Source organism: Tamandua tetradactyla, chromosome 3 (genome assembly GCF_023851605.1).
Source record: "Tamandua tetradactyla isolate mTamTet1 chromosome 3, mTamTet1.pri, whole genome shotgun sequence".
NCBI lineage: Eukaryota > Metazoa > Chordata > Mammalia > Pilosa > Myrmecophagidae > Tamandua > Tamandua tetradactyla.
Genome location: NC_135329.1, coordinates 59,309,951 through 59,322,042, shown reverse-complemented (window position 1 = coordinate 59,322,042; position 12,092 = coordinate 59,309,951). Strand labels below are relative to the sequence as shown.

At 38.5% G+C, this 12,092-nt stretch overlaps 1 protein-coding gene and 1 long non-coding RNA gene across 6 annotated transcripts in view; one reads left to right on the top strand and one right to left on the bottom strand.

Moving 5' to 3' along the window:
* LOC143677338 (uncharacterized) overlaps nt 1-12,092 on the top strand; it is a 124,191-nt gene that overhangs the window by 7,843 nt on the left and 104,256 nt on the right. The gene's annotated exons all lie outside the window — the stretch shown is intronic.
* Nucleotides 1-12,092, bottom strand: part of LOC143677345 (uncharacterized) — an 83,955-nt gene that overhangs the window by 18,538 nt on the left and 53,325 nt on the right. For 2 of the 4 annotated variants that reach the window (XR_013172516.1, XR_013172515.1), the window contains exon 3: nt 2,118-2,209. The exons of the other annotated variants lie outside the window; for them this stretch is intronic. This is a non-coding gene — a long non-coding RNA (uncharacterized LOC143677345). The remainder of the gene's footprint in view (nt 1-2,117; nt 2,210-12,092) is intronic. 4 annotated transcript variants of the gene reach the window in all.

Sequence of the window (12,092 nt, the reverse complement as noted above, 5' to 3'; positions counted from 1 at the left end):
CTCATTCTGAATTTCTGTCCCATATTGCCAGGGAGATTTACACCCCTGGGAATCATGTCACATATAGGGAGGAGAATAGTGAGTTCACCTGCTGAGGTGGCTTGGAGAGAGGCCACATCAGAGCAACAAAAGAGGTTCTCTGTGGGTGGCTCTTAGGCATAATTTTAAATAGGCGTAGCCTATCCTTTGCAGGAATGTTTCATAGGGGCAAACCCCAAGATTGAGGGCTCAGCCTATTGATTTGGTTTTCCCCAGTGCTTGTGAGAATATAAGAAATTCTCCAAATGTTACTGTGTTTTGGGTGTAAAGTTTAGGAAGGTAATTCCTATTATTAGGTCTTGAAGATGATTCCCTATATTTCTTCTAAGAGTTTTATGGTATTGGATCTTATATTTAGGTCTCTGATCCACTTTGAGTTAATTTTTGTATAAGGTAAGGTTCTTCTTTAAGTCTTTGGCTATTTTAGGTATATTTTGACTCATTATTATATGTACCATCTTATTATTAACACCTTGTAATTGTATCATATGTTTGTTGTAATTAATGGAAAAACATTCTTATATTTGTGCAACTGATCATTCTTATCATCTACAAGATTCACTGTGTTATACAGTCCCATGTTTCATCCTACAGCTTTCTTTCTGTTGACTTACATGACCATTAACTTTCCCTTTCAACCATAATCAGACCTACCTATCATCCCACAAACATACATATCATGGGTGTCCCAAGAGAAGAGAAGGGAAAAGGGGGAGAAAGAATATTTGAGGAAATAAGGTCAATCATTTCTCAACTTTTATGAAAAACATAGATATCTATGTCCAAGAAGTCCAGCATATTCCAAACTGAATAAATCTGAATCCTGTTGCACGAAAGGCAGTGTGATACTTGTGGCCACTTAATTTGCTTGGATTCACAGACAGCACAGACTTCAGTGATATAAAAACAGAATTTATTAGGAAAGTAATTAAAAAATTATTAGAAATAAGACAGTACCATCACCAGATAGGACAGCACCAACACCTAAAGAGGAGTGCTGGGGAATCTCAGAGACAGCATTCAGGGCCTGACTGGTAAAAATCCACAGCAGAGCATTCTCCTCCTAGGTAAGATTCTGTCTTTCTTTCTGATGAGGTTCTCTGTCATGAGATTCTCTCACCTAACTGCTTGCATGCAGTTTATATGATATTTATACACAATAGTGGCCAGATGCCAGTTAGCTTACATCTAGGAACTGGCTAGGGATGGAGAGGAGCTTCCTCGGACCTAGATAACTTTATTAAAGTACATCTCCTGCTGGGAGGATAGCCAGTCCTCCCAAGTAGAATGCACATTTCAACAATTTATTTCCAAGGTCATGCAATGGCAGCATCAGTTGAGCAGAACATACTCTACAAATTTAGTTTTCCCTTTCACTGAAAGATTCCATTAACAGATGATCTACCTTATAAGAAATTCTAAGGGGAGGCCTGCAGGCTGAAAGGAGAATATAGGTGAGAGAGCCTTGGAGGAGAGTATAGAAATGAAGATTATCAGTAAAGGTAACTAAAAGGGTAAAAAGAGACAAACATAGGATATAACATATAAAAGCCAAAGTGTAAAATTGTTGAAGTAAGTACTGCTATTATACTAATAACATTGAATATTACTGGATTAAACTTCCCAATTGAAAGACAAATATTGGCAAAATGGATATAAAATTATGATCCAGTTATGTACTTTCTACAAGAGACTCACCTGAGACCCAGTTTTCTTCCTTCTAATGAAATTTCTCTTTTTTGAATAGACACATAGAAAATTCATTAGGTATGCACATGAGGGAACTCTCACAAGGAAAGGAATGAGAGACAAGAGACCCCAAAACTGTGGGGCAATTTGCTTTTATTTTTCAGAAAGAAACAAAGTTTGCTTGGTGAATATAAGTAAGATAATCAGCAGAAAGTACTTTTCATGCACATGATAACAAATTTATGAACTGTACATAACTTGTATGTTGTTCTACTAGACACAAGTACCAGTGCCCACTGGTAGTTTCTGAGACTTCCTTAGTTTTGTTATTTTTTTCATAGCACTGTCCATAATCATATGATCAGTATCACAACCCATATGCCACTCACCTGAAGAAATATTATAAGTAGCACTATCCAATGAGGGTCTCAGGTCTTTGGGAATTGGATACACTGACCTCTAGGAGCATTCAAATGCCAGTCTACATGAAAACATCTCAGATTAGAGTTTAGGTCAACACATTTGAGGTCTTATCATAAACACTATTTCAAAAATAAACTGAAGCCCACTTTCAAATGAAAGTTGATATGCTGTTAACATGCATACTGGATACACAAAAATCATTAAATACAAAATTGAGACTGTACATCAAAATTAAATGGGATAGGGCAGACCATGGTGGTTCAGTGGCAGAGTTCTCACCTGCCATGCCAGAGACCCAGGTTTGATTCCCTATGCCTGTCCATGTAAAAAAAAAAAAAAGAAAAGAAAAAAAATGGTATATAAATTACAAACCTGCTTCTGCACAAAGAATACAAACTTCTCCGAAATGTTAGCCCAAACTTGTTTAAATTTCATTATGATAGAGGAGAATCTGCTAAAGTTTGCACAAAGGAAGTATCCTCCCAACATCACAGTTTACTGTAAACCAAGAAACTATTATAAATATATTAAAAGGGATTTTTGTAACTCCCAAGTATCAGAGACTATTACATAAAATGGTAAAAGATGCTATGTTAGACATAGTTTTGACATTTTAAGGGACTAAATGATATGCTCTCATAAAGAGATCAATAATATTTTTGATCAGCATAACTAGAGCAAGAAATGATCCCCAAAACAGTATCTGTGAAAAATTTGGCATGTAAGTAGAAATAGCTAATTATATATAGTCGCTTTTTGTCTTTTGAGGACCCTGTTTCCCCTAATGGATTTCCTACTTTAAGTATTGTTACAGAGTTCAGGTCAAGATCTGGCTATAGGAGGCAGTGAGGACCACCTATTTGAGGACACCCAAACCATTTGTGGGGACATGTTTGTGGCCTGGGTTTTCAGTCTGACATTGTGTCAAAATATGTAAATATGTTTGCAAAGAATTTTGCTTACATCTCCAACCAAAACCTACATCTTTTTGATAGTAAAATGACACATTTTTTTTTTAACATGAATGTTTTTGGACTGTTGATGTGACAGGTAAGCTTTACATAGTTTGCTATACTTATTGACTACAAAAACAAAGCCAGAAGCAAGAAACCTGCCTACATTTAATACTCCTAATACACAACGATTGAATGCTGCAACTCAGAGATGGTTTCATTTTCCTCAACAAATTTGGCATCTGTCTTTTAAATATCTCCATGGCTCATGGGAGAGGTCCAGAGTTAATGGCACAACATTTAAGAAAGTAAGAACAATGACTAAATTAAATGCAAGACTTCAGGAATATCTGTTTAGAATCTTTTTCACAGCAGCAAAGACAACTATGATTATTAAGGCCACTCATGCTTAAATTCACTGCCCTTTAATAATGCAGATTTTCATCTCCCAGTTTTATACACCTGGAAGAGGTTCTTCCATTGACAAGAAAATGGATCAGTATAAGAGATGCACATTTTTGCCAGACTCAGTCATGAGTTGTATGACGTTATAACAACTTTTTTCCTTAATATTCAGAGGAAGCAGTAGGAATTTAATTATCCTTAATACCATGTCATTATATGTAAAAAACCTAAAAATTTGGTCTCTTTCCCTGGCATGTGCTTTAAGTAATGACTCTGTATCAACATATAAGTTGTGTAGAGTTATATACAGATACACAGCTTTGTGATTGCTCCTCATTCATCAGTATTTTCATGGATGATGCTGAAAATGTTTTGAAATATATGTTGGAGACAATTTAAAAAATTCAAAATGACCCATCTTTTACAGAAGATCTAAGCTTACACTATTTGCACAACAATTGGAACTTGAAATGTGAATGAGTTCCAGCTTCTTCATGGAGACCTGAACATACGGGAATGGTAAGAGACTGAGGGGCAGTCATGTTCCCACTGTGGGGATTTATGGGGCACATGGCATAAGTATATACAGGTGCCTCAGGCTTTTGCCACTCTTCAGTACAAAGACAGGGTAGATAAATATACTTTTTATAGGTTTTTGTTCCTTTTAAATTTTTATTATTTTACTATCCTCCCCTTTTCCTCATAATTGAATGCTTGATTGTAGATGACTCACTCAGATGTGGTGGGATGGCTCCTCACTTCTGCCTCCCTTGTGATGCTTGAGTGTAGATGACTCAGTCAGGCATGGGCCATTTCGCCCCTAGATGATGTTTATTGCTGTTCATCTCAGAGATATTTTTCTCTATGAGGCCTGATTGATTCCTGGGGTTTGTCCTTTTGCTCAACCAGCTGCCACCCTAAATCTTACTCTGCTTCAATTTCCCCTTCAGAGATTTCTAGTCCCTTTATCTTTAGGGAATTTGGGCCAATGATCCATCTTCTGTAGTTGCTTCAAGCTGCAAGTGGGGTTGCAGGCCCTACTTGTGGGAGCATAGAAGGTTTTGGTTATGCTATTGAGGGTGACTGACTGGTCAAGCATAGGGAAGAATATAGCCTTCTGGCAAGAAGTTTGTTGTGAAAGGCTTCTAAACTGAAGAAAAAAACTGGATGAGATATTTAAATATAGATAGTCTGAACAGAAACAGGAGCAGCATGGAGCCCAAAGTATTCATTGCAGTTTTCAGGAACACTTTTGGCTTGGGCTTGACATTCTAATGCAAGTGCAAAGCTTATCTTAGGAGTCTTGTCTCACATTGCTAGGAAGACTTACACTCCTGGAAGTCATGTTCTTTATAGAGGGTGTGCTGGTTTGAAATGATTATGTGCCCTAGAAAAGCCATGTTTTAATCCTGAACCATCTTGTAAAGGCAGCTGTTTCCTTTGATCCTTATTCAGTAGGTTGGAAACTTGATTAGATTATCTCCACAGAGATGTGACTCACCTAATTTTGGGTATTAATCTTGATTAGATGTAGATGTGACTCCACCCATTCCAGGTAGGTCCTTCAGTGCTTTACTGGGATCTTTTAAAAGAGGAAGCATTTTGGAAAAAGCTTGAGAGCCATGGGAGACCCACAAGAACCACAGAGCCCATGCAGCCAGAGAACTTTGGAGATGAAGAAGGAAAATGTCCCTGAATGAGCTTCATGAAACTAGAAGCCTAGAGAGAAAGCTAGCAGATGTCACCATGCTCACCATGTGCCTTTCCAGTTGAGAAAGAAAACCTGAACTTCATCGGCCTCTCTTGAGTGAAGGAAACCTCTTGTTGGTGCCTTAATTTGGATGTTTTTATAGACTTCTTTAATTGGGACATTTTCACAGCTTTAGAACTGTAAATTTGCAACTTAATAAATTCCCCCTTTTAAAAGCCATTCTATTTCTGTTATACTGCATTCTGGCAACGAGCAAACTAGAATGAGGGAAGGTAGTGAGTTTTTTTTTTTCTTTAATAGAGTTTGGGTTAGAGAGAGAGAGCAAGTTTGAGCAACAAAAGAATTTCTCTGGGGGTGACTCTTAGGCATTAATCATAAGTAGGCTTACCTTTGCTGTTACAGAAATAAGTTTCTTAAGGGGTGTTCTAGTTTGCTTGCTGCTGGAATGCAATATACCAGAAACAGAATGGCTTTTTGAAAAGGGAATTTAATGAGTTGCTAGTTTACAGTTGTAAGGCCGAGAAAATGTCCCAATTAAAACAAGTCTATAGAAATGTCCAATCAAAGGCATCCAGGGAAAGATACCTTGGTTCAAGAAGGCTGATGAAGTTCAGGGTTTCTCTCTCAAGTGAGAAGGCACATGGCGAACACAGTCAGGGCTTCTCTCTCAGCTGGAAGGGCACATGGCGAATACGGCATCATCTGCTAGCTTTCTCTCCTGGCTTCCTATTTCGTGAAGCTCCCCGGGAGGCATTTTCCTTCTTCATCTCCAAAGGTTGCTGGCTTGTGGACTCTGCTTCTCGTGGTGCTACAGCATTCTCTGCTCTCTCTGAGTCTCTCATTCTCCAAAATATTTCCTCTTTTATAGGACTCCAACAAATCAATCATGACCCACTCAAATGGGTGGAGACATGTCATCCCCTAATCCAGTTTAACAACCACTCTTGACTAAATCACATCATCCAGGGACATGATCTGATTACAGTTTCAAATATACAGTATTGAATAGGATTATTCTACCTTTATGAAATGGGATTTATATTAAAACATGGCTTTTCTTAGGGGGCATACTTCCCTTTCAAACCAGCACAAGGGGAAGCCCTAAGATTGAAGCCTTGGCTTATTAAGTTTGAAACTCCTATTGCTTAAAAGAATAGAAGGAGTTGCCCAACTTAGAAAGTTTAACTGTTTGTTTTTCTCTAATCCTTGAAGGGACTTTGCAAATAACATGGATAGTGAGAATATTATTAGGTTTTCAGGAATTTTATACAATCTCTAAATCTATGACTATCATTTCACTTATAAAAATTTAGCTTAACAAAGAAGGATGAAAATTTATTTTAATTATTTTAATACTTATGGTTAACCTTTCATTAAGAGCAGACCAATAATTTACACTATTTTAATAGCAAAAATACATATTCCTTAGACATTTAATTTAGTTAACACTGATTAAAATAAATAAAATTGAGTGTACCTGGAACATGTCACTGGGCTTCCCAAGACATTCCCCCATTGGAGATGTCTAGACCTGTGCTCCCAAGGTGGGAATGCTCACCTGTTTCTTGAGGGCTAAAAAGTGATCATGCTCTAGAAAAAGGAAAGATTTATATTCAGCTGCTATGGGTCTCAATAGAAACTAAACAGTCAAGGCTTGGAGGGGAGACACTCCCATTGGAAAATACACAATTCCCATGAGCATAGACCAGAGGTGACTCCCTAGAATATTAAAGAGAACATCCTGGTTGGTACAAGAATTTTTAGGCCAGAATCCTGTGTTACAAATGATGGAATATCTCAGAAGGCATTGGAAGCCAGACACAGGATATAGGAGGAGATTCTCATGTTGGCTAGGGGAGAGGGCCTCTTTTAAAAAGGTGAAAAGAAGAATAGATATAACAAGAGGAAGGATATAGGTTCCCAGAAGGGAGGAAAAGGGAGATTTTGGAAAAGTCTCACAGAGCAGAGTACAGAGTTGGGTGAGATGGGAACTTGGTTTGGTTTCCACTGTACTCCTGCTCAACACAGGGATATGCCCCCAGTCAAGTCTCAAGGGCAGTATCTCTAGTGGCTCTAAATCTACTTGGGTCTACACAATATGGAAATGGCCTCATCCCACCTTCAGGAAAGGAGTTAGAGCACTCAGAGTAGACTGAGTTTATGTTCTGGGGAAGCTGGGATCAGAGTCCCTAGATTCCTAGAGACACAAGGTTGCATGAGGGCAAAGAATTGGGTAGCAATGGGCCAAGTGAGAATAAAGAGTAAAAACATGTGGCCAAGCCTCCTGGTCAATTAGTGTGAGTTACCGATTCATATAATTGAAGAGAAGTATCTCCTGGCTGACTTGCTAAAATGTTTCCAGATTTGGGTTCTAGGTTCTTGGCCATGCTATGAGAAATAATTCAAGGGCACAACACAAAATGAATAAATGGATAAAAAATTATTAGATACATATGTGAGAAGTAACATGTCGGCACTCTTGCAAGGAAAGGCATGAGAAGTAAGAGGCCCCAATTAAGTTTTTTTTTTTTTTTTACTCCACTTAAGTTTTAAGGGCTAGAGGTCAAAAGCCAAGATATCTATAACATAATGCTTCATACTGAACACATAGTATTCTGGTGATGACTGACTGTGCTGGTTTGAAACTGTTACGTACCTCAGAAAAGCAATGTTTTCTTAATCCTAATCCAATCTTGTGGGGTAGACCCCTTATAAGGTTGGAACTCTTGATTAGATTGTTTCCATGGGAATGTGACCCACCCAATTAAAGATGGGCTTTAATTAGTTTCCTGGAGTCCCTTAAAGGGAAGACATTTTGGAGAAAGCACAGATGCTTATAATGCTGATGCAGAGAACAGTTACAGACATTTGTAAATGCAGACAGAAATACCTTGGGGCTAAGCAAGGACTCACAGGAATAGTCAAAACCTGGAGAGAGGGTCAAGGGAAGCTAAGAGATGAAATCCATAATTTCCCCTGAGAAGCTAAGTGACAACCCACAGACACTTAGAGAAAAAGCCACTGGGATTAGAAACTGAAGCAATGAACCGGGAACAAGGACCTCAGATACCAGCCTTCCTACAGTGACAGAAAAACCCAGATGCTGCCTTTCTTGAGGTAAGGCATCCTTTTATTGATGTCTTTATTTGGACATTTTCATGGCCTTAGAATTGTAAATCTGTAAACATAATACATCTCCTTTGTAAAAGCCAACCCATTTCTAGTGTATTGCATTCCAGCAGCATTAATAAACTGAAACATAGTCTTTTGTTACATGGTGTTCTAGTTTGCAAGCTGCTGGAATGTGATATACCAGAAATGGAATGGCTTTTAAAAGGGAGAATTATATTAAGTTGCAAGTTTACAGTTCTAATGCCATGAAAATGTCTAAATTAAAGCAAAGCTATAAAAATGTTCACTCTAAGGCATCCAGGGAAAGATACCTTGATTCAAGAAAGCCAATGATATTCAGGGTTTCCTCTCAACTGGAAAGGCACATGGTGAATGTGGTAACATCTAGCTTTCTCTCCAGGCTTCATGTTTCATGAAGCTCTCCCAGGATTGTTTTACTCCCTCATCTCCAAAGGACTTTGGCTGTGGGCTCTCATGGCTGTAAAACTTTTTTTCCAAAATGGTTCCCTATTAAGGGGCTCCAATAAGCAACCCCACCTTGAATGGGTAGAGACACATCTCCATGAAGCCCATCTAATCAAAGATTACCACCCACAATTGGGTGGGTAATATTTCCATGGGCGCTATCAAGAACTCCCACTTGACAATATTGAATGAGGATTAAAGGGCATGGCTTTTCTTGGGTCTACAAGAGTTTCAAACTGGTCCACATGATGATGCCCTAGAATCCTCCTGTGACTTGATCCTACTGACTGACCAAAATCCTTCTGGTCATAATATATGCATCAACAGAGATTCAGGCCCTCCCTGATTAATTCTGGTGGTGCTTAAATAGAAACTTAGAAATTTCTGTTCATAAATAGTCCATAATTATAATTGATAAGACACCTTCCAAGGGTCTGTTATTCAAATAGGTCCACACTCAACTGGAACAAGGATGAAAAATCAGAACATGTCTGTTCTAGGGATATGTAATACAATCTGTGAAAAGTATGCCTTATAAAATATCTTGAATCTGGTACTTCAGACTGAAAAGAAATTACTCTGGGCAGAGATTCAAATCCACAAAGAAAAAGTAACATCAGAAATGATAATTATATGGGTTAATATAAAAGGCTGTATAGATAAACCATTTTTCATTTCTTGTCTTAATTTCTTTAAAAGACATGACATTGTATAAAGCAATAATATAATATATATAGTGGATTTATAGCATACATAAATATATAAGGACAAAACATAAAGAAAAGAAAGACATGGAGCTACATTGAGCAAAGCTTGTGTATCTCTTGAAATTAAGTTAGACTGATAAATTGAGATATAAATGCTGGTCTTCCATTGCAAAAAACTAAAGAATAACTAAAGAAAAATTAAAATGATCAAATTAATATAAATGGTACACTGAAACATATCTAACACAAACAAAGTAGTCAAGTGGAGAAGAATGAAAAAGAGAGAAGACAGAAAACAAATCCTAATTTGAGAAATATACATCCAGGCATTTAATGGGAATATACATTAAATATGAATTGCCTACTCACTCCAGTCAAAATTGGAGATAGTCAGATTGGATGAAATTATAAGATCTAATTATGTACTGTCTACAGGAGATACACCTATTGATATTAATGCCAAAAATAGGTTCAAAGTAAAAGATAAGCCATTTAAACAGTAAACATTGGAGAACTGGAGTAGTTATATTAATATCAGACAAAATAGAATTTATGACAAGAAATATTATTGACAAAGAGGTGCATTTCATTAGAATATAAGGTTCAATACATCAGGAAGATAGACCCATTGTAAATATAGGCACACTTCACAACCTAGCTTCCATATACATGATATAAAAAATGACAGTTATCTCAGAGGTAATCAGATGAAGAGGAGGGGCAACATTACTGGTTCGTCCCCTATCCCATTCAGGTTCTCCAGTGTTATGCTGCCAACGACACTTATCATGACTGTTTTAATCATATGTGCACCCTTGTTTATAGATTTGATTATGCTCTTTGCTACCACCAACTTAGCTTCCCCATATCATCCTTTTCTTTCCCTCTTATTTCTGTTTCTTCCTTCTTAGTGTGCTCTTTCTGTTTATCCCTGTTCTAGTTTGCTAGGTGCTGGGATCCAATATACCAGAAATGGAATGGCTTTTGAAAAGGGGGATTTAATGAGTTGCTAGTTTACAGTTCTAAGGCTGAGAAAATGTCCCAATTAAAACAAATCTATAGAAATGTCCAATCTAAGGCATCCAGGGATAGGATACCTTGGTTCAAGAAGGCCAGTGATGTTCAGGGTTTCTCTCTCAAGTGGAGGGGCACATGGCAAGCACAGCCAGCGCTTTTCTTTTATCTGGAAATGCACATGGTGAGCACGGTCAGGGTTCCTCTCTCATCTGGAAGGGCACATGGTGAACACGGCATCATCTGCTAGCTTCTTCTCCTGGCTTCCTGTTTCATGAAGCTCCCTGAGAGGCATTTTCCTTCTTCATCTCCAAAGGTCACTGGTTTGTGGACTCTCTGTTTCATAGTGCTGCAGCCTTCTCTGCTCTCTCTGAATCTCCTTCATTCTCCAAAATGTTTCCTCTTTAATAAGACTCCAGAAACTAATCAAGACACACCCAAATGGGTGGAGACATATTGTCACCTAACCCAGTTTAACTACCACTCTTGATTAAATCACATCTCCAGGGAGATGATCTGATTACAGTTTCAAACATACTGTATTGAATAGGGATTATTCTATCTTTATGAAATGGGATTTAGATTAAAACACGACTTTTCTAGAGGACATACATCCTTTCAAACCAGCACATTCCATCCTCTGGACCCTAAAAAAGACATGTTTTCCCCATATACAAAATATATTCATTCATAACAATATCACAGATCCCTAAACCATTTCAGTAGCAATATACATGAAATACAAAGTTAGAATCATACAAACCCTATCAAAGTTAGTTACAAGCATGGTCTGTTCTAAGGCAAAATTATCCTCTGGCTTTGGACCTTTGAAAACTCATAACAAGTATTTGCTGCCAACATATAAAGGAAGAACAGTCATAGGATACATATACACGTTTCCATAGGGAGGAGGGAACCAGGGGTCATCAGACCCATACAGTTTCAAAAACCCACAGGGCAAAGTCCATTAGATTTCAAAGCCTGAGAATCATTTATCTTTGAGGCTTTAGAAAGTGACAATCCCACCCTTTCCAAAGGCCTATGCAGAGGCCTGCCTCTCTCTGAACACAACCTTGGAGGACATTGGGGAGACTACCTTTTTTTCAGCTCCACCCTCTCCAAGCATTGGGGCTGCACCCAGGCTCTCTGCCATCTCCAAGGCACACACTCAACTCCACCATGTAGTGGCAGCCAGCCTCTCCCCAAGCCCCAAGGAATGTGCTTTACCCTCTCCAAAACCTGAGGAGGCATGACTCTTCTACTGCAACAAGGTAGAAGGCCCATCCTCTGCCTTTGGGGCAAACTCACCCTCTCCAAGGGCTTGGGTGGGTTCACTCTCCTGGCCTGAGGCTTCCTGACTTAAGACCCTGGTTCATGGTTTTGCCTCTGAAGTTATTTTTCCTCCAATGCCAGTCCAGACTGGCAGCGGCTGTTTATACAGGTCCCACAGCACTCTCGTTGACTTTCTATGCAGCAGCCTTGGATCATGCCCATCAGACATAAGGAGTTTCCACAAATCCTTCCTGGATAACTCCATGTCCAATCCTGCCTTTC